Below are 24,103 nucleotides of genomic sequence, written 5' to 3' on the forward strand. Positions count from 1 at the left end.
AGTTTATTTTTGTGAATGGTGTTAGAGAATATTCTAATTTCATTATTTCACATGTATCAATAGCTGTTCAGTTTTTCCATCACCACTTATTGAAGAGACTGTCTTTTCTCCATTGTATGTTTTTGCCTCCTTTGTTGTAGATTAATTGACCGTAGGTGCATGGGTTATTTCTGGGCTTTCTATTCTGTTGACATGATCATATGATTTTTGTTCTTTAATTTGTTGATATGGTGTATCACACTGATTGATTTGTGGGTATTGAAAAATCCTTGCATCCCTGGGATAAATCCCACTTGATCATGGTTTATGATGTTTTTAATGTATTGTTGGATTTGGTTTGCTAGTATTTTATTGAGGATTTTTACACCTATATTCATCAGTGATATTGGCCTGTAATTTCCTTTTTTTGTGTGATATCTTTGTCTGGTTTTGGTATCAGGGTGATGATGCCCTCATAGATGAGTTTGGGAGTGTTCCTTCCTCTGAAATTTTTTGAAAGTGTTTCAGAAGAATAGGTGTTAGCTCTTCTCTAAAAGTTTGATAGAATGTGCCTGTAACACCATTTCGTCCTGGACTTTTGTTTGTTGAGATATTTTTATCACAGATGCAATTTCAGTACTTGTAATTGGTCTGTGTATACTTTCTATTTCTTCTGGTTTAGTCTTGGGAGATTGTATCTTCCTAAGAATGTGTCCATTTCTTTTAGGTTGTTCATTTTATTGGCATATAGTTATTTGTAGTAGTCTCTTATTATCCTGTGTATTTCAGGGTGTCTGTTGTAACTTCTCCTTTTTCATTTCTAATTTTATTGATTTGGGACCTCTCTTTTTTTTCTTGATGAGTCTAGCTAAAGTTTTATCAGTTGTTTTTATCTTCTCTTCTTTGCCTCTATTTCATTTATTTCTGTTCTAATCTTTATGATTTCCTTCCTTCTATTAACTTTGTGTTTTGTTTGTTTCTCTCTCTCTAGTTGCTTTGGGTGCAAGTTTAGGTTGTTTATTTGGGATTTTTCTTGTTTCCTGAGGTAAGCTTTTATTGCTATAGACTTCCCTCTTAGAACTGCTTTTGCTGTGTTCCATAGGTTTTGGATCATCATGTTGCTGTTTTCATTTTTCTCTAGTTATTTTTTGATTTCCCTTTTGATTCCTTCAGTGATCCATTGGATTTTTAGTAACATATTGTTTAGCCTCCACATGTTTGTGTTTTTACAGATTATTTTCTTATATTTGATTTCTAATCTCATAGAATTGTGGTCAGAAAAGATGCTTGATATGATTTCAATTTTCTTAAATTTACCAAGGCTTGCTTTCTGGACCAGCAGGTAATCTATCCTTAAGAATATTCCATGTGCATTTAAGAATAATGTGTAATATGCTGCTTTTGGATGGAATGCTCTCTATATATCAATTAATTCCATCTGCTCTAATGTGTCATATAAAGCCTGTGTTTCCTTACTGATTTTCATTCTGGATAATCTGTCCATTGATGTAAGTGGGGTGTTAAAGTCCCCTACTATTATTGTGTTACTGTCAATTTCTCCTTTATGGCTGTGAGCATTTGCCTTATATATTGCAGTGCTCCTATGTTGGGTGAATATATATTTAAAATTGTCATGCCTTCTTCTTGGACTGATCCCTTGATCATTATGAGGTATCCTTTGTATCTTGTAACAAACTTTATTTTAAAACTTATTTTGGCTGATATGATTATTGCTACTCCAGCTTTCTTTTTATTTACATTTGCATGGAATAGCTTTATCCATCCCCTCACTTTCAGTCTGTATGTGTCCCTAGATCTGAAGTGGGTCTCTTGTAGACAGCATATATACAAGTCTTTTTTAAAAAATGCATTCAGCCAGTCTGTGTCTTTTGGTTGAAGCATTTAATTCATTTACATTTAAGGTAATTATCAATATATATGTTCTTACTGCCATTTTGTTAATTGTTTTGGATTTGTTTTTGTAGGTCTGTTTTCTTCCCTTCCTCTTCTGTTCTTTTCTCATGTGATTTGATGACTACCTAGTGTTGTTTTGGATTTCTTTCTTTATTTTTTGTATGTTTATCTATTGTAGGTTTTCAGTTTGTGGCTACTATGAGGTTTTGATATAGCAGTCTATGTATATAAAAGACTGTTTAAGTTGCTGCTCTCTTAATTTCAAGTGCATTTCCAATATCTTACATTTGTAGTCTCCTCTACTCATGATTGCTAGTTTTGATATCATGTTTGTGGGGGTGATTACCTACCTTTACTGTGTGTTTGCCTTTACCATTCATAATGTTCTCATTTTTAGTTGTGGCCTTTTCCTTTCTGCCTAGAGAAATTCCTTTAACATTTGTTTTACAGCTTGTTTGGAGATGCTGAATTCTCTTGGCTTTTGCTTGTCTGTAAACTTTTGATTTCTCTGTGGAATCTGAAAAAGAGCCTTGCTGGGTAGAGTATTCTTTGTTGTAGGTTTTTCCCTTTCATCACTTTAAATATATCATGCCACTCCCTTCTTACTTGCAGAGTTTCTGCTGAAAAATCAGCTGATAACCTTATGGGGGTTTCCTTGTTTATTATTTGTTGCTTTTCCCTCATTCCTTTTAGTATTTTCTCTTTGTCTTTATTTTTTTCAATTTGATTAATATGTGTCTCAATGTGTTCCTACTTGGATTTATCCTGTATGGGACTCTGACCTTCCTGGACTTGGGCGACTGTTTCCTTCCCATGTTTGGGATGTTTTCAGCTATTACCTCTTTAAATAGTTGCTCAGGCCCTTTCTCTGTCTCTCTTCCCCTTGGGTCACTATAATGCTAATGTGGTGCATTTAATGTTATTCCAGAGGTCTCTTAAACTTTTCTAATTTATGTTTATTCTTTTTTCTTTATTCTGTTCTGCAGCAGTGATTTCCACTATTCTGTCTTCCAGCTCACTTATTCATTCTTCTGCCTCATTTATTCTGCTACTGATTCCTTCTAGTGTATTTTTCATTTCAATTATTGTATTGTTCAACAATGTTTCATCTTTATACCTTCTAACTCTCTGTTAAAATTTCTTGTGTCTTCTCATTCTGTGCCTCCATTCTTTTTCCAAGATCATGGATATCTTTACTATCTTTTCTCTAAATTATTTTTTGGGTACATTGCCTATCTCTTCTTCACTTACTTGTTCTTCTGGAGTTTTATTTTGTTTCTTCATCTGGAACACATTCCTCTGTCTTCTCATTTTGTCCAACTTTCTGCATTTGTGGGCTATGTCCTGTAGGCTGCAGTGTTCTAGTTCCTCTTGTTTCTGGTGTTTGCCCCCAGTGGATGAGTCTGGTTTAGAGGCTTGTGCAGGTTTCCTGGTGGGAGAGACTGGTGACTGCCCACTGGTGTATGGAGCTGGGTCTTGTCCCTCTGGTGGGCAGGGCCTTGTCCAGGCATGTGTTTAATGGAAACTATGGGCTTAGGAAGACTTTAGGCTGCCTGTCTGCTGATGCATGGGGCTGTGTTCCTGCCCTGTTGGTTGTTTGGCCTGAGGTGTCCCAGCACTGGAGCCTACAAACTGTTAAGTGGGACCAGGTCTTTGTGTCAAAATGGAAGCCTCCAGGAGAGATCATGCCAATGAGTACTCCCTGGTAGCTCCACCACCAGTGTCCTTGCCCCTGTAGTGAGCCACAGCTGACCCCAACCTCCCACGCCAGGGGACTCTCTAACACCTGCAAATAGTTCTGTCCCAGGCTCCTATGAAGTCACCACTTTTTTCCCTGGGTCCCAGTGCATATGAGACCTTATGTGTACCTTCCAGGAGTGGAGACTCTGCTTCTCCCAGTCCTGTGGCATTCCTATGATCAAGCCCCACTGGACTTCAATGCTCTGGGGGCTCCTGCTCCCAATGTCATACCCCAGGCTGGGGAGCCCGATGTGTGACTCAGAACTCTCACTCCTGTTGGAGCACCTCTGCAATATAATTACTTTCCAGTTTGTGTGTTGCCCACCCAGCAGGTATGGGATTTGACTATGTCACAAAAGTGTCCCTCCTACCCTGTTGTTTTGGCTTCTTCTTTGTCTTTGGGTGCAGAATATGGTTTTTGGAAGTTCCAGTGGTTTTTTTTGATGGTTGTTCAGCAGTTAGTTGTGATTTGGTGTTTTCATGAGAGGAAGTGACCTCAAGTCCTTCTACTTCCCCATCTTGTCTCCACCTCTTCCTACTCACATGAAGTCCTTAAATGCATAGAACTATGCCTCACTGGAAGCAAAGATGGAGTCCAAGCATGCAAGTATTTGGTGTTCAGTTGCTGGTTCTGAGACATAGGGGCTACCTACAGGAACTGATGAGAGGCTGCCAGGAACTGACAGTCAGCTAAGAAGCAGGGACTTCAGTCATACAACATCAAGGAACTGGGTTACAACAGACACTTGAATGAGCTTAGAAGTGGATTCTCCCTAGAGCTCCCAGATGAACTGTCCAGCCTGGCTGACATATTGATTTTGGCCTTTTGAATGTCCACTGCCCATGCTGCCACACACTGTTCTGCTTGGGCCTGGACTGGGCTGGGGAAGGCCAGTCCATGTCTCTAATTTCCTGATTTTTAATATAACTTTTTATTTCTTAAACTAAACCAAAATTGACCAGATGTTATCCTTTTAAATTGCTTGTTTTATATGCATAAGTTAATTAATATTTTTGTTTTAAGATTTTTAATACTTTAATGATAAAAACATCAGGGCTGTTGAACTTAATTTAATTTACTATAAAATCAGCAGTTAACATGCAAAACAAATAGAATATGTAATACATATACTATGATCATAGTCAAAAGTGAGTAGATAATTAATGTATTGCTATTAATAGTCATATTATCTTAAAAATTTCATAATAGTTAGACTTTAAGCTGAATGAAAGCAAGAGTTTTCATTTTAAATACTCTGTTTCTGTCTCTTAGCACAGTGCCTGACACACAATAGGCACTCAATGATTCCTGAATGACTGAATGAATCAGTAAATAGATAAGTATTATGATTACTAATACTGTTGTCTAATCCTATTCAACCAGTGCATGATTCAAAAAGGTAAATTCTCTTTCATGATTTCTTCAATAATGTGGTCCTGGGATTATGTTAATGAATGTTTAGTATGGTACTAATCAGAAATCATAAATTTACTGAGGACAATCCAGCAAATTAATATTCTTTAGACACTTCTGGCAAATGAAGTAAGACTAAATACACAAAGAAAACAGAGAGGCAAAAAAATATAAAACTATTTTTCCTCAGACAAAATTAATACACTCATATTTTGTACTATTATTTATGGTTCCAACATGAGACCTTATTATCCATAAGTCCACCATGGAAAATTTGCATTGAGATACAAAATTTGTTTTGAAAAGTTGCCACTCAGAGATCTCACAGGGACTCTAGATTTTTCATTTTCTGCAGAACCTGTTTCGGTGCTACTATTTCACTATATTCAATTCTATGTATGATCTATTTCTGCCATCACAGTATAAAGGCAAGAACGCAGTTCCTCAGTTTGGATTTAAGGACAGCCAGGATGTAGTCCACAGTGCTCTGGGCCAGAAGCTAATCAACTTTGGCTCCATCCCTCTTGTGGGTTGGTGCACACATCTGTCAGGACCTCAATGAGCAGTAGTTCTCATCTTAATAACTGCCTCATCCTAGTAACCAACAGTTAGCAGACAGATGCAGGATTTTCCCTGTATTCCCAGTGTATTGTCCCCAATCCCATTTTGCTTATTTCTCTTTTTATGACGTATAGGAAGCAGCAGTTTATCTTAGGCCTAACTTGGTACAAGCAGAATGGCATTCTAGTGAAAATTACTAATCTCTTTTTGTAGAGAAAAACTCCCTTTTTATTTCAAACATATATTTGTTCCATAGTGTGCATCAAAACAAGCATAAAATTAAGTAACATGATACATTAAACATATGAGGTTTGGGGAAATAAACTGTTAAAAGACTTTATGAATATGACAGAATTTTCCCCAAAAAATACTAACAAGTTGTGAAAAATATTTGAAAAAAAATTTCCATTAAAGTGTTCTGAATCCCCCAAATTTTGAAACTTTGTAACTAAAAGAAGTGGTTAAAATTTCAGCCATTATCATGTTCTGTATTAAACATCAATGCATAGGAGAAATCAATTAAAATAGTCCTTACAACATGAAATATAATATTTAATTGTATGCATTTCATTTAAAAATTCATTGAAAAATTAAAATATATGTAATCAAACAGATTCATTGGGATAGATAAGTGGCTTCTTAATAGATCAGGAATAATAACAACATATCCAGAAAAATACATGCTTCTGAAATAACAAAGATAAAATTAATCTCACTTTTACTTAATAAATATTCATTGCATAAGAACTATATGTCAGGTATTCATCTAGATGTAGGAAGGCATGAAACTCCAGATCTCATAGAGTGCACAAGTCTAATAAGGATGTAAAGAAATGAATAAAATTTTGATATATATGATAAAAATATAGAGTAATATAGCAGAGTGTTTGCTTTACTTTAGGAGGGAATTTTCTGAAAAAGAGAACAGTTGATCTATGGTCTACTGATCAGATATTCTGCTTAAAAAATCCATATTTTCTGTATTGAAAGCAAGTATCTATAGAGCAGAAAATATATGTTAGTCACCCTGGAGTTCCAAATTACGAGAAATATAGTCTCTTCCCTCTAGGAATTTGCAATACAGTAGCAGATACCTGATACTTGAACACAGGTCTAATATAAGTAAATGTGCTTAAATTTGCTTCACGTGGTTTTTGCTCTCCTGTTCTGAAAATTTTCCATATTTCAACACTTTTAATCCTCCAGTAACATTATGAGATAGCACTTAATATTATATATGTGGAAACTTAGGCTAGAAGAGTAAGTTTTCCAATGTCACAAATATAATATTGTGCGAAATGGGAATTCAATTCAAATAATCTAACATACAGTCCACTCAATTTCTATCAAAATAAATGAATGTTATGACATAAATGCAGTACTCTAAAATCATTAAAAAAAAAGATAGATTTCTGGTTGATGTTCTCTGAGATGTTGTCAAGATGTATTTGCTCAAGCGTGAACACCTCACTCACTGCCTCTCCACTTTGGAGATGCTTCCATGACAACTGTGACAATAATCACATTGACATTACATTGGCAACACAAGTGACAATAGTAGCTTAAGTCATAAAAGACCCTCTGGATTTCACCTGGAGATTTCTCTTGGGACATTTGCAGTATATCCACAAAAGGATAATACTATAATTACAAAAATATATGGATAAAGATAAGAAAGAAGAGGCTTGGATATCAAGCAAAAATAACAGAACATTATGAATGAACAAATGTCTTATGAAAATACATTCATGGACTTTCCTGGTGGCTCAGTGGTTAAGAATCCACCTGCCAATGCAGGGAACATGGGTTTGAACCCTGGTCTGGAAAGATCCCACATGCCGCGGAGCAACTAAGCCTATGTGCCGCAAGTACAGAGCCTGTGCTCTAGAACTCGCAAGCCACAACTACTGAGCCTGCATGCCACAACTACAGAAGCCTGCATACCTAGAGCCCATGCTCCACAACAAGAGAAGCCACCACAATGAGAAACCTGTGTGCTGCAATGAAGAGTAACCCCTGCTCAATGCAACTAAAGGAAGCCCATGTGCAGCCAACGAAGACCTAAAGCAGCCAAAAGTAAATATAAATAAATAAACATATTTAAAAAAAGAAAATACATTCATTCTGAAGAGTAATCAAGGAAATAGTAATTTAAAATGTAAAATGTGTTCCAATAGCATTGACAAAGAAGAATTAAAGACAGAAGGAGAGAGAGAAAAAGAGAAAGAGAGTAGAAGGGAGGAAGAGAAGGATTGGAGGAGGAAGGGAGAGAAGCGGGAAGAGAGGGTGGGAGGGAAAGAAAGGAGGAGTGATAGGAAAAATAGGAACCTTCAGCCTTCCAACTAGAGTGGAGACTTGGAAAGCAGGAATCTTCATATTTTATAGAGGAAAGAACAACTGAACAATATAATCAAAGGCCTATTTAAAGTTCATGTCATTAAATAAAGCAGTTTCACTTCTATGAAACAAAAATGTATATAAATTTCAACTTTAATGATATAATTTTAGAATATATGGATGGACTATCATGAAAACATTGAATATATAAATATAATTATTGATACATACATGTTTAAAATAAATGAATCTAAAAATTGTATACAGCGTTACCTAAAAATTGTATACAGTGTTACCTTTGTTGCCTGCAGTTGGAAATGTATTGTTTTTATTTGTCAGAGTTAAGTTTATTCATGTTCATTTAAAAATATAATGTCTGCCAATTCTTTAACTCTATTTAGTATATAACTCTATAACACCATTATTTGATAAGGCACTGATGAAAGAAATTGAAGACTACACAAGCTGATGGAAAGATATACTGTGCTCATGGATTGGAAGAATTAATATTGTTAAAATGAACTTTCTGCTCAAGACAATCTACAGGTTCAATGCAATCCCTAACAAAGTACCAATGACATTTTCCATAGAGTTAGGACAAGCAATTCTAAAATTTGTAAGGAAACACAAATGCTGTCAGATAGCCAAAACAATCTTGGAAAAAAACAAAACTGGAGGTATGACACTCCCTTATTTCAAACTATCCCACACAGTTCCAGTCATCAAAACAGTACGGTACTGACACAAAAAAATTGGGATTGGATTTTTGCATTCAGGATAGATTTATGACAGTTCACCCAAATTGCCATATACATTAATATTTCATTACTTATTGCTACTTTTTGCTTATTTCTTAGTAGTATTCCATAGTAGGAACATTTCACAGTTTGTTTTATTATACACATGTTGAAGGGCATCTGGATTCCTTTCCAATTTGGATCTACTACAAATAAAGTTTTGTCATTTAGGGACAGTTAAATAAATGCAATCATGCAGTATATCCCCTTTTGAGATTGACTTTTTTCACTAAGTACAGTGCATTTGAGAGTCATTCAAGTTGTTACATTCATTAATAAGTTTGTTTCTTTTTATTGTTGAGTAGTATTACATGCTATGTATGTATAAGAGTTACTTAAAAATTCACCCATTGAAGGACAGGGTTGTTTCCACTTTTGGACTACTGCGAATAAAGTTACTCTGCACATTCATTTACAGGTTTTAATGTGAACATAGGTTTTTATTTCTCTGCATTAAATGCCCCAATGTGCAATTACTGGATCATATGGTCACTTAGCACTGTACCTCACATGTAGAATTCACTTGTTAAGTTCTGGTTATATGAACACATTAAAATAGTTCACATATATTTCTTCCTAGTGAAAATATATAAATGAATATTATTTTTATTATTAATTTTTAGCTGCTCTATTTAAAAGTAAAGTGGTTCATCAACAAGTTGTAAAGAAATTCTGATTATGTGTTCAGTACTGAATCAGAAAGTTGAAAATGCATAAGACCAACTTCCTATTCTAAGATTGATAGTAATTTGTTTGATAAAGTGTGTTTATATTACAAAATAGTATAGACTCTCCAAAAACTAACTGAGATTCAATGGAGAGGTGATTCAATGAGCTTTTGCATTAGTCAAGAAAGAAGGTACAGAATATGTGAGTCTGAAAGCAATGCTTTCCAAAATATTATGTGCAATCCATTACTAGGTTTAAGAAACTATCATTTTAAAACCAGTTTATTCATAGTTAAGACCAGTAATAAAATAGGAAAAAGAAGCAGTAGAGAAGAAGAGTGTGTTATAGAGACTTGGGAAACAGTTAAACTTTTGTGCCTTATTTTTTTTTCTCCTTTACAAAAAGAGAGTATTGGATAAAATAACATCCATCTGTGAATGTTATTAATGAAATAGGAAAAAAATCTCTGTTATAAAAATTGTGGACCTTTGAAATATAAAGAGAAATGCTTATAACACAATCTGCTTATAACACTGAAAATAATTTTTGGTGATGGAAAACACTGCACTCTAATATTTTGATACCCCAAATTTTTCATTAACAAACATGTCTGAACAGTACCCTCCTCAAAGCCCATAAATGCCTCTGAAATATTTTCTTATTAATGAGCTTTAATGAGACACAAATAATACCTAGATAACTAAAGCATTACTTAGAAAAGAAACACACCCCTCAAACTAATTAGAGTTCTTGAATGACATTGAAAAAAGGAGCTGGTTAAATCATTTTCTATAGCACTAGGTTTAATTGACATAGATATAATGTCAGTGATAATTTTATGCAATTACAAGATCAAGAGTTTAATGTATCTGGCAGTAAGGCAGGGATTTTCTTTCTCTGGCAGTGTTGAATAAACCTCTCTAATCCTTTTCCTTTAGCTTTCACTTATTTCTAGGCTTAAGTTTAATAAAAGGCTAAAAAAATCAAGATTCCTCTAGGCTTCTCAAAGCTCAAGCATAGAGAGAAAAAAGGTGTTATCTCAGAGAGGCTGTGGCTCAGAATCATTAAAAAGACTAATGACAAGACCATAGGGCTAAGTTTACAATTCCCCTTGAGGATCCCAGGATCACCCTCTCTCATAGTAAACACTTTATCTACATTCATCTTGCTTCCAAATCACCAAAACAGAGGGAGGAATCCAAGAGGGATTGGATGATTATAGTTTACAAGGTGCTGCAAAATGTTTCGTTGGATGTTCAATTTTTCTTGCATATGGTGCTTGTTTATACATTTACAAGTTATCCTAATGTCCTTGCTATATAGAACTAAGATATTCTGATATAATGAACTTCTACAGCATGTTTCCTGGAAGAGTTTAACACTTTGTAGTTTAAAATTGTGATGGTCTATCTCGGCCACTTGGTGGAGGCCATGAAAATCATAAAATTTATTAAAGCCTTTGAAATAAGCCAAACTATTTTAAATGAAACAATCCTTTTTACTTTGTTTTAATTATAAATTACAAACTGCAGAGCTCAGGTAAGTCTGGAGTCTAGATTTTTAAAACCCTGGGAAATATCTTCTTTCCTTTAGTTTTTTTTATGTTTTTCATTTTAACTCCTTGAATAAAATGCCTAGGCCATAATTTTCTTTCTTTCTTCACTCTTGGTAAATATTATAGGTACTTATATACAGCATTCTTATTTTTATTATTTTCTGAGGCTTCTGTAGTTATGGTTTTTATTAATGCTTAGAACAAAGGGTCATTTAATTGAAATTTTTAAAATTTTGATATAGCTATTTTTCACCTTTACTCTTCTTTTCTAACCATATTTTAAGTTGGGTATATAGTGACAATGGAATGTAGCCTCTGATTTGTCTCCTTTTTTTTTTTTTTTACCTGCGGTACGTGGGCCTCTCACTGTTGTGGCCTCTCCCATTGCGGAGCACAAGCTCCGGACCTGCAGGCTCAATGGTCATGGCTCACGGGCCCAGCTGCTCTGTGGCATGTGGGATCTTCCCGGACTGGGGCACAAACCCATGTTACCTGCATCGGCAGGCGGACTCTCAACCACTGCACCACCAGGGAAGCCCTGATTTGTCTCCTTTTAAAAATTCTTTGAGTTTTTCTTTGTGGTCTAAAGTGTAATTATTTTTTTTAATAAATAGGCCATGGGAATTAAAATATCAAATTGTGAAGTACAATTCAATATATAAGTATTTAGAAACACTCACAAATCCTTCACAGTGAAAGTTTTTGTTTTTTATTTTTGTTTATTAATATCAGGGAATTTTCTCCTTTATTGAGGTAAAGTTTGCCCTGGACTTCATTCTTGCTTTGAGACATCAAATTGGGATATATTATGTTGATAAAAACTCTATTCTTTAAACAAATATTTTTAAAAAAGTTATGTTTATGCCAAACAATATAATTTTTCTTGTTATAAAGTATAATTTATTCATCAAGTCATCAATTATGTAGTGTATTTATACTATGTGTTGGGCAGAGTTTTTAGTGTCTGAAATATAACAGAAAATAAAGCAAATTATAATTCTTGTTAAGTATGTACTTTATATCAAAATGGGTGAAGTAAGGTGGAATGGGGGAAAGATAGGAAATAAAAAAACATAAAATAAATACAAAACAATTAAAGTTAATGGTATGTTAGAATGTGAAAAACATGGAAAGATACAGTGCATTGAAGGGAATAAAGAGTGTGGGAATAAAAAGTGGGCTGCAATTTTACATAAGACTGTTGGGGCAGGACTCACTAATCAGGTGATGCACATGCAAATATTGGGGGAAAGAGCAAAGCAGGCAAAGGGAACAACAACTGCATAATGCCTGAGGTGGGATGTGACTGGTGTATTTGGGGAATAATAGGGAAGTCATTGTGGCAGAATCTGCATCCGCAAGGCAAAAAAAAATGAAGTCAGAGAGGTAATAGGGGTCAAATAATTTAGGGCATTTATAGGCAATTTAAAGGATTTTCAATTATTTTTCTGAATAAAATGTGAGAAGATTGAATAATTTGAATAGGAAAGTTACATAGTCTGACTCATATGTTAAAATGGATCACTGACTTCTGTTCTGATAGTAGAATGTTTAGGGTAATTGTACAAGCAGAAAGATAAATTTGGTGACTATTGTACAAATTGATACCAGAGAGAAGAATGGCTTTGATCAGAGTTGTACTGATATAGATAATGGTCATAGTATTATGTATTTTTAAAGTAAACTCAACATGAATTTTTGGCAGATTAGATATGATATAAGTGAAATGGAAGAGTCAAAAATGACTCAGACATTTTGTCCTGAACCATTACAAGGAAGGTGTTGTCATCAGTTGGAGTGGAGAATACTGTATTGTGGTGTGTGTGTGTGTGTGTGTGTGTGTGTGTGTGTGTGTGTGTGTGTATTTAACATATCTATAAGATATCTTAGTGGAGATATAAGTAGGCAGTTGGAGATAAGCATCTGGAATTAAGGAGAGAGAACTGGCCTAAAGATATAACTTTGAGATTCCTGGCAAATATTTGATTACAAAGCCATTTAACTGAATAAAATGATATCCACTGAATATGGGCAGAAAAGAGAAGACTAACATGCCTCTTTCCTGACTGACTTCTAACATGCACAATATCAAGACGTTAGTAACAGGGAAAGGAATCAACACATGTCCCTGACTACTAAAGTAAAAGGAGAAAAAAATTATGTGATAACTTGGAAGTCAACTGAAAGTTAATGAAGAAGGAGGAATTCATAATTATGTATGTACTCTTAAAGGTACATTAGATAATATGTAAGACTGATAGTAACAGAAAAAACAAATTAAGATAGTGCACAGGAGACTTACAGTTAGGAGGTACAGGGTACAAGACAGTGGAGAGGAAAGCATGAGGATCTCTATTCAAGAGAGGGCAACATGCAGTTTCTTCGGACTTAATCTACAGGTCTCCAAATTCTCAGCCCAAAATAAGTGCCCTTAGGGCAAGTTAGATCTTTTGTGCCTACTATCTCCACCAGGTCCTGATGTATTTTTTGATCTAGTTAGGCTGTATTTGTCTACTTCCCAATTCTTCTTCCCAACTCCACTGATCCCTCATTTTCCTTCAACACTTAGGAAGAAGAATCATTGTTAAACAAAGGATTACTTTCTAGCAAATTCTAGAATTTTGTTATACAAATTTTAGAATTAGAACTGCCAATTTTGAGTGATTAACATCAAATTTCTCCATGTTAAGCTCATTCTGAAAACATAGCACATGACATACTATGATTTAACAGAAATCATAACATTTCATCTCTGTAATTAATAAATTTTCTAAAATTCTTCCTACTTTCCTTCAATAAATGTAACTTGACCTTTGAGGTGGGTCAACCTCTCTTGACTCTTCTTTTATAAATTAATAAAACTGATGTGTGTGAGATAAAAGATGGCACCTGGGACAGCACTTTTCAGAAACTTTCAGGGTCCAAGACTTAGAAAATCAATTGATGTAAATCATCATATCAACAGATTTTTTTAAATTATATAATCATATCATTTGATGCAGAAACAACGTTTGACAAAGCTCATCATCTATTCATGATAAAAAGAAAAAAAATCACTCAGGAAAATAAAAATAGAGGATAACATCAGTGATTTGGTTTAAAAATCTACAAAATATATATATATATGATATCATACTTAATAGTGAGAACCTGGACACATTCTTCCTAACATTCGGAAGAAAGCAAGGACCTCCTTCCTTTCCACCACTTTTTTTTTTTCCCATCTTTATTGGAGTATAATTGCTTTACAATGGTGTGTTGGTTTCTGTTTTATAATAAAGTGAATCAGTTATACATATACATATGTTCCCATATCTCTTCCCTCTTGTGTCTCCCTCCCTCCCACCCTCCCTATCCCTTCCCTCTAGGTGGTCACAAAGCACCAAGCTGATCTCCCTGTGCTATGTGGCTGCTTCCCACTAGCTATCTGTTTTAGTTTGGTAGTGTATATGTGTCCATGCTACTCTCTCACTTTGTCACACCTTACCCTTCACCCTCCCCATATCCTCAAGTGCATTCTCTAGTAGGTCTGTGTCTTTATTCCCCTCTTACCACTAGGTTCTTCATGACATTTTTTTTCTTAGATTCCATAAATATGTGTTAGCATACAGTATTTGTCTTTTACTTTCTGAATTACTTCACTCTGTATGACAGGCTCTAGGTCCATCCACCTCACTACAAATAACTCAATTTCATTTCTTTTTATGGCTGAGTAATATTCCATTGTATATATGTACCACAACTTCTTTATCCATTCATCCAATATGGACACTTTGGTTGCTTCCATCTTCTGGCTATTGTAAACAAAGCTGCAATGAACATTTTGGTACATGACTCTTTTTGAATTATGGTTTTCTCAGGGTATATGCCCAGTAGTGGGATTGCTGGGTCATATGGTAATTCTATTTGTAGTTTTTTAAGGAGCCTCCATACTGTTCTCCATAGTGGCTGTACCAATTCACATTCCCACCAGCAGTGCAAGAGTGTTCGTTTTCTCCACACCCTCTACAGCATTTATTTTTTCTAGATTTTTTGATGATGGCCATGCTGACTGGTGTGAGATGATATCTCATTGTAGTTTTGATTGGCACTTCTCTAATGATTAATAATGTTGAGCAATCTTTCATATGTTTGTTGGCAATCTGTATATCTTCTTTGGAGAAATGTCTATTTAGGTCTTCTGCACATTTTTGGATTCGTTTGTTTTTTTTGTTATTAAGCTGCATGAGCTGCTTGTAAATTTTGGAGATTAATCCTTTGTCAGCTGCTTCACTTGCAAATATTTTCTCCCATTCTGAGGGTTTATGGTTTCCTTTGCTGTGCAAAAGCTTTTAAGTTCCATTGGGTCCCATTTGTTTATTTTTATTTCCCCTTCTCTAGGAGGTAGGTCAAAAAGGATCTTGCTGTGATTTATGCCATAGAGTGTTCTGCCTATGTTTTCCTCTAAGAGTTTGATAGTTTCTGGTTTTACATTTAGTTCTTTAATCCATTTTGAGCTTATTTTTGTTTATGGTGTTAGGGAGTGTACTAATCTCATAATTTTACATGTACCTGTCCAGTTTTCCCAGCACCACTCATTGAAAAGGTTGCCCTTTCTCCACTGTACATTTCTGCCTCCTTTACCAAAGATAAGGTGACCATATGTGTGTGGGTTTATCTCTGGGCTTTCTATCCTGTTCCATTGATCTATCTTTCTGTTTTTGTGTCAGTACCATACTGTCTTGATTACTGTAGCTTTGTAGTATAGTCTGAAGTCAGGGAGCCTGATTCCTCCAGCTCCCTTTTTTGTTCTCAAGGTTGCTTTGGCTATTCAGAGTCTTTTGTGTTTCCATACAAATTGTGAAATTTTTTGTTTTAGTTCTGTGAAAAATGCCAGTGGTAGTTTGATAGGGATTGTATTGAATCTGTAGATTGCTTTGGGTAGTAGTGTCATTTTCACAATGTTGATTCTTCCAATCCAAGAACATGGTATATCTCTCCATCTATTTGTATCATCTTTAATTTCTTTCACCAGGGTCTTATAATTTTCTGTATACAGGCCTTTTGTCTCCTTAGGTAGGTTTATTCCTAGATATGTTATTCTTTTTGTTGCAATGGTAAATTGGAGTGTTTTCTTAATTTCACTTTCAGATTTTTCATCATTAATGTATAGCCGTGGACCAGATGGCTTCACAGGCGAATTCTGTCAAACATTTAGAGAGGAGCTAACACCTATCCTTCTCAAACTCTTCCAAACTATAGCAGAGAGAGGAACACTCCCAAACTCATTCTATGAGGCCACCATCACCCTGATACCAAAACCAGACAAGGATGTCACAAAGAAAAAAACTACAGGCCAATATTACTGATGAACATAGATGCAAAAATCCTCAACAAAATACTACCAAATGAAATCCAACAGCACATTAAAAGGATCATGCACCATGATCAAGTGGGGTTTATTCCAGGAATGCAAGGATTCTTCAATATATGCAAATCAATCAACGTGATACACCATATTAACAAATTGAAGGAGAAAAACCATATGATCACCTCAATAGATGCAGAGAAAGCTTTCAACAAAAGTCAACACCCATTTATGATAAAAACCCTGCAGAAAGTAGGCATAGGGGGAACTTTCCTCAACATAATAAAGGCCATATATGACAAACCTACAGCCAACATCGTCCTCAATGGTGAAAAACTGAAACCATTTCCACTAAGATCAGGAACAAGAAAAGGTTGCCCACTCTCACCACTCCTATTCAACATAGTTTTGGTAGTTTTAGCTCAGCAATCAGAGAAGAAATGGAATCCAAATCGGAAAGGAAGAAGTAAAGCTGTCACTGTTTGCAGATGGCATGATACTATACATAGAGAATCCTAAAGATGCTACCAGAAAACTACTAGAGCTAATCAATGAATTTGGTAAAGTAGCAGGATACAAAATTAATCCACCAGTCTTATTCCACATTCAACATGTACTGGAAGTTCAACCGAGTTCAATATGACAGAAAATGAAATTAAATGAAAATAAAAAGTATAAAGAATGTAAAGGAAGAAGTAAACTACAGATATTCACTGATGATATTATGGCCAATGTAGGAAAGCCCAAAGAATCATCATTAAGAACAACAAAATCTCATAAAACTAATACGCAATTAAAGCAAGGTTGTAGGATACAAATATAATATACAAAAGTAAGTTGATTTTTCATATAACAATGGACAATTGGAATTTGAAATTAAAAGCACCGCACCATTTACACTCGTACCAAAAACAAAACAAAGAAATACTTAGATACAAATCTATAAAACATGCATGTGAGATGACAAAATACTGATGAGAAAATCAAAGAAGATTTAAATAAATGGATATTCTGTAATCATGAGTAAAATACCAAACATTAAGATGTTAATTATTTGATTTAAAGTAAACCCAGTTGAAATCACAGCAAGTTATTTTATTCATATCAACACTGATTCTGAAGTTTGTTTGAACAAGCAAGAGGACTTGAATAGCCAACACTGAAAAAGAAGAACAAAGTCTGATGACTGACACTGCCCAGTTTAAAGACTTAAAACACTGTAGTGCTGGTGAAAGATTATACACATAGATAAATGGAACATAATAGAAAACACAGTGATAGACCTACACAAACATAGTCAATTGAGCCTTGAACAAGGAACAATGCCAATTTAATGGAGAATGGATGGTCTTTTCAACTAATAATGCTGGAACATTTGGATGTCCATACACTAAAAATGAACCTAGACACAGGTTTTACACCTTACAAAAGTTAACTCAAATTGGATATAGGCCTAAACTGTAAAACTTCTTGACAAAAACATAGAAAAAAATACATAACCTTGGATTTGATGAGGAGTTTTTAAACACTAAAATAAAAAGATTGTCAACAGGTTAATGGTTACTAATTGTGTATGGGGAAAGGGAGATGAACAGGTAAAGCACAGAGGATGTTTTCAGGTGGTGACTGTATTTTGTATTCTAGTGTAATTAAGCATTTGTCAAAACTCATAGAACATTACCAGATGAAATGTAAGCTTAATGTATGCATGATTCTGGCGGATCCTAGGATGGAAGGCAAAATGTGACCAAAAAATCTAAATGTGTTTGAAATGCATTAACTGACATCAATAAAGGGATTGGAGGAAAAAGATGCAGATCTAAATAATGTTGGAAATCAGTGAAATATTTAAGACTAAAAGAAAAGGAATTTACATAAGTGTTATATCTAGTTCAAAGTTGGGGGTATGGGTTAAAAATTCTGAAACCACTCCACAGGTATACTGGAATTGAAAAACAAAGCAAATAAGTGTCAGATGGTAGAAGCCCTGTTTTACCATGTGATAATGGATTAGACTTGGAACATTGGTATGAACTCATATTTAGTTTAATATCTATACAGATGGTTACATGTAGAAATATTTATGGATGTTTACATATACAGGTTAGTATACATACATGCATTTTCTTGCCTGTCAGCTGCTCTAGAAGGAACAACATGCTGGTAACCATGAGCACAGATTGCATCCAGATACTGGTTTCTAATACCGTTCTTCAATAAAAAGAACGGTGGTTGCTTGTTCTAGTACTAGGGAAGGAAATATACAAGATAAGCCTGAAGCATCTTGTGCTTTGTAATGTCAGAAAGTGAGAAAGTACTCAACACACATACACACACACACACATGTACATGCACACACACCCACACACACACACACTGATGGGTTATGTCAAGGGGACATAGGAGTAAATAAATGAGATCCAAATGATAAATTGGAAAATTTCATCAATGAAATTAATTAATTAACATTGGATTGTAACCCAATGTATAAAAAATATTCATGGTATAAATAATCAGATGCTTAAATAAATGGAGACAAGATAAGTCTCTCATGCAGAAAAATTCCAAATGATTTATAAACATACTGTGCCCTTAGAATGTGGAGCATGAGTCCCCTCTCCTTAATGGTTGAATTCATACAGTGATTTTCTTCCAAAGATGTACTATGTGGAAAGGAGTTATTAAAAAGTAAATTTATAATGGAGTAAAGTGACAATAACTTAAGCCAGGTGATCAGGTTAAACAACAGTGGTAAGGTATATTAGTAGTATGTACTCTTTTTTTTTTTTTTTTTGTGGTACGTGGGCCTCTCACTGTTGTGGCCTCTTCCATTATGGAGCACAGCCTCTGGACGCGCAGGCTCAGCGGCCATGGCTCACGGACCCAGCCGCTCCATGGCACGTGGGATCTTCCCGGACCAGGGCAGGAACCCGTGTCCCCTGCATCGGCAGGCGGACTCTCAATCACTTGTGCCACCAGGGAAGCCCAGTAGCATGTACTCTTGATAAGGCATCATGCAAATGACATTTACGACTGTGATCTTCCTCTCCAAAACCCATGGATCCTATCTAATCATGGGAAAAACATAAGATACATCACAATTAAAGAACATTCTACAAAATACATGAAGCAGTAGTCCTCCAGTCAAGGTCATCTAAACCAAAGAAAGTCTGAGAAATATCACAGCCATTAGGGAACTAAGGGGACATGGCTATTCAATGTAATATAGTGTCATAGGTGGGTACTGAAATGGCAAGGACATTAGGGAAAGTAAAAGAAAATCTGAATCATTTATGGACTTTTGTGGTAGACAGAATAATGGTTCCCCATAGTGTCCACATACTAATCTCCAGAATCTGTGAATATCTTATTTTACATGGAAACAGATAATCTACAAATGTGAGTTTAGGTTCTTTAGGAAACACAAGGGTCATTGTAAGAGGGAGGCCGGAGGGTCAGAGTTAGAGAAGATGTGGTGATAGAAATAGAGATGTGGCTTCCTGTGTGTGTGAGAGAGTGAGAGCGAGAGCGAGAGTGAGAGAGCGAGAGAGAGGGAGAGAGAGAGAGAGAGAGAGATTTGGAGATGCTGTGTGTGTCAGAGGAAGGAGACCATGACTAAGGAATGGAGCTGGCCTTTACAAACTGGACAGGCAAGAAAATGGATTCTCCTGTAGAGTTTCCAGAATGAACATTTGATTTTAGGATTCCTGACTTACAGAATCATAAGGAAATAAATTTGTTTTACTTTAAGCCACTAAGTTTGTTGTTAGAGCAACAATAGGAAACTCATACAATTTTAATAATAGGGGAAATTGGAGGAATTTCTGAACTATCTTTGCAATAATTCTATTAATATAAAACTTTTAAAATAATTTATTTAAAAACAAATTAAACGATTGAGTTGTATGAGATAGAAACTAGCACCTGAAGATAGCAGCTTACAGGCGCCCCCTGATGTGGCCCTTAGAACATATGCTTAGCTTTGTGTTACTTGTCCTCTTTGACTTTACTTACTTCTCTTCTGCTGGGCCCTTTGCTCTCTGTTCATGCATTTTTTCCTTTTTCAACTCTAAAAATGAAATGTATTTATTCTTCATATATCCAAACTGTAATAGTCTCTAAAATAATGTTTAAAAAATATAATACAGAAAACTGTTGAAAATTTGGAAGGAGAGTACATTTTGCCAACTAGAACTTTTTAAAATGATTTATCGTGAATTCACTTGATGAAATATTATGCAGCCTTTGTAAACACAGCAAAAAACTAAAGGATGCTTTAGAAAGAGAAAAATTGAAAAACAATAATGATGACTTATTCACTTATAAATATGAAATTATAATTTTTACTCAAAATATAAATGTTTTATAACCATGTTTATGGTTAAGTGAAAATATTTCTAGTAATATTTTCCAAAATCAGAGCTTTTGTTCCACTGTTTCATTTATTTTATCTAATTCACCATTTTAACTATCTCAATTTATTCTATTTAAAAATAATGCTTTTTTTTTTCCTTTAACTGGAAGCCATACTTTGAAACTTTGGGAAAATTTCAAGAGCCGGTGACGTTGATAAATTTGATTTTTCAACTTCTTTAATCTGCAACATTTATTATATGAAATTATGTATAAAATTTAGGAAATAATGAAGTCTTATCCACTGGTTTGCTAGTTATTGTTCTATTTTTTATGATTTTATTTTACTTTATTTTATGTGTGCATTTATTTTGGAGTAGTGGTGGAGGGGCAAAATAGTGTAATGAAAGGAACAGTTTTTCCTTCACTACTTCCTAATCTTATTTTCCATTAAGCCCATTGAAGACCTTCCATGTGTCAATGGTTAGCACCATTTATCAAGTAGGACTCACTTTTATCCTGACAAAAGATTGGTTGCTCCATTCCATTTATGTTCCACTTTTCCCAATCTTATACATTCTTAAGGTCCACATGAAGTCCAAATGTTTCAAAAGACTTTGCAAACTACTCCATTTCACAGTGTTACCTAACATGCTCTAGAATATATTTTTCCCACTAACTTGTTAATTTTTATTTAAAACTAAAAACATCTCAGACACATATGGAAACCAGGAATTAGTCACCCTTTACGAGGCCCTTATTATTTTCCCCATCACTGTAACTAACAAGGTTTCTACTGGCTCAAAATGACGTCAGATTATCCTATTGCAATATTTTTTAGTGAACGTTTTTATATCTTTAATGGATTTTTCCCCAACAAATAAATTATAATATTAAAGCACATTCTATAAAACGTACACAATTACAGATGTCTTGGTATAAAATGAAGTAAAGTTGAAGAGAACCTGGAAAAACTGCTTTTCCCTTTCCTTTGTGTCTCCTTTAAGGAGTTATTTAATGACCTTGGATTTCCTATCAACATAGTATAAAACCACTAGATTAAAACACAGGAAAAAGACTAATCCACTAAACTAATGGATCCCAATTACTTGGTTTTATACACTATCAGTTAAAAAAATCGGGCTTCCCTGGTGGCACAGTGGTTGAGAGTCCGCCTGCCAATGCCAGGGACGCGGGTTCATGCCGCGGTCCGGGAAGATCCCACATGCCGCGGAGCGGCTGGGTCCGTGAGTCATGGCCGCCGAGCCTGCGCATCCGGAGCCTGTGCTCCACAACGGGAGAGGCCGCACAACAGTGAGAGGACCGCGTACAGAGGAAAAAAAAAAAAAAAATCAAGTTCTTACTTGCAATGTATTTCTACTTATTTATTTATAAATTTTATTCACGTACTACTGTACTGGTGTATTTTATATTGTACATAAAAATGTTTGAATAAAAACATCGAATTTTTTAAAAAGTTAAATTTAAATATAAATTCAAGTTCTATTATTTTCTCCTAACACACTGATGAGTTTCCTCACACATCATTTAGCTGACTTACATGAGACTTCAGAGACCATTAATCTATATCAGTAATACTTAGCATCCTGTTTAGGAAGTAGATAAAATGTGATAAAATTCACAGTGCTAGGCAGTGAAATAAGATAAATAAGAACACTGTAATGAAATGTCTATAAGTTAAACTAATTACATTTAAAGGATAGTTCTTATTCTGAAGGTATTTAATTCCTTTTGATTAGTATACTAAATATCAATGTTTTAATTTCTGAATGCACTGATCATGTAATGTGTGGCTATTGTTCCAATTTTTAAAGTTAATAAACTCTGTTAACTTCCAATGCCTGAGAACTAAAGTTTTGCCAAAGTTATTATATATGTGCAAAATAAATAGAATGATGTAGTCACACAAGTGAAGCTGATGAAGTTTGCATTCAGATAATAATTGTATTTTTAGGGAATTCTCTGGCTGTCCAGTGGTTAGAACTTGGCGCTTTCACTGCCAAGGCCCAGGTTTGATCCCTGGTCCGGGAACTAGGACCCCAAAAACTATGCCACAGGGTCAAAAAAATTTTTTTAATTGTATTTTATTCTGACTATAACTTCACCAAGTGAAAGGTTAGCGTCACAATTATTCTACATGGTCATCAATGAGAAAAACTTTGAAAATGAGGCCTTTTTATGAAAGTTTCCCTAGGTAACTGCTTACTGGCGATATTTCATGGGTCTTTTTCCACCTGAGGTGGAAAAGGAGACTTTTTATAGAAAATTTAAAAACAAAACAAACAAAAAAACCCACTTTTCACTAGCAAGTATATGTCTCTTCTGAGTACTTTTGCCAAGAGCAAATACAAGGACAGTAAATACCATCAAAGTTGAGAATAGTCAATTTACTGTCATCTTAAGTCAGAAGTAGAAGTAAAACTGAACATCAAAACCCAGAAAATACATGCTATAGTGATGTTAACTAGGAATTAAATATTCATTGGCTAAATTTCATCTACTTTGCAGGAATCATAGAAAAAAGAAATGGAAAACTAAACATTATGAAGAATTAGCAAGAACCAAAGGAAGATGTAACATGTTTTAATAGCCTGAAATAAAAAACAAAACACTTGCCAAGTATGTTTTAAACCTGACCCAGTATTTATTTTCATTTGTTTCATTATTTGACTTATCTAACTTATTTCATTAAAGTATGTGAATAACAATGGTATTTAAGGTTGATTAATGAAAATAGTATTTTAAAAGTTTATTTCATAGAAGTAAAGACTTGTTATTTTTAGCATATATAATAAAGCTCTTTACTGAGAATAAAGAAGTAGATACATTTTCTTCATTAAACAAAAATCTGTTTTCTGTCTCAAGAAATACATACACAAAAATATTTTATGAATATCTGATTGATAGAGGCCCTGTGTTTTAGCCTACTCACTACACAAAACTCCAATGTGCAAAATAAAGGCAGAGTCTGCTTTTTGTAAGTGAGTAAATTGTGCAGAATCCTGTTCACAAGTGGTGTGTTAAAAATGTGAAAGCACTTTCTCTGAACCTTAGTGTTTCATTGAGAATCACTCATCTAGATCATGAAAGCAGAAATATGCTTTCCCTTGAAATATCAAGTTGTTCAAAAAATAATTTCAATATAAAACCCTTGTTTTCCAATATTAATAGACAATGCTATTCTATATTTAATGCAGTTAACTTTTAATTAATGTTTAAGTACCATATACTTAGTATAAAGAAAGCATAAAAAATGTTTAGGACCAAATTTGTTTTCCATTGTGGAATCTGCTTGTTCTGGCACAAGAGGGGCTAGAAGAGAAGCAAAACAAATAATTGTGGTGATAGATGTGTTGGCTGAAAAACAAAACAAAAAAATGCACAACAAAAAAACCTGTTTACTTGGTGTCTTACTG

This window comes from Monodon monoceros, unplaced genomic scaffold, assembly GCF_005190385.1.
Source record: "Monodon monoceros isolate NGI ecotype Baffin Bay Population unplaced genomic scaffold, NGI_Narwhal_1 Super_Scaffold_19, whole genome shotgun sequence".
Classification (NCBI taxonomy): Eukaryota; Metazoa; Chordata; class Mammalia; order Artiodactyla; family Monodontidae; genus Monodon; species Monodon monoceros.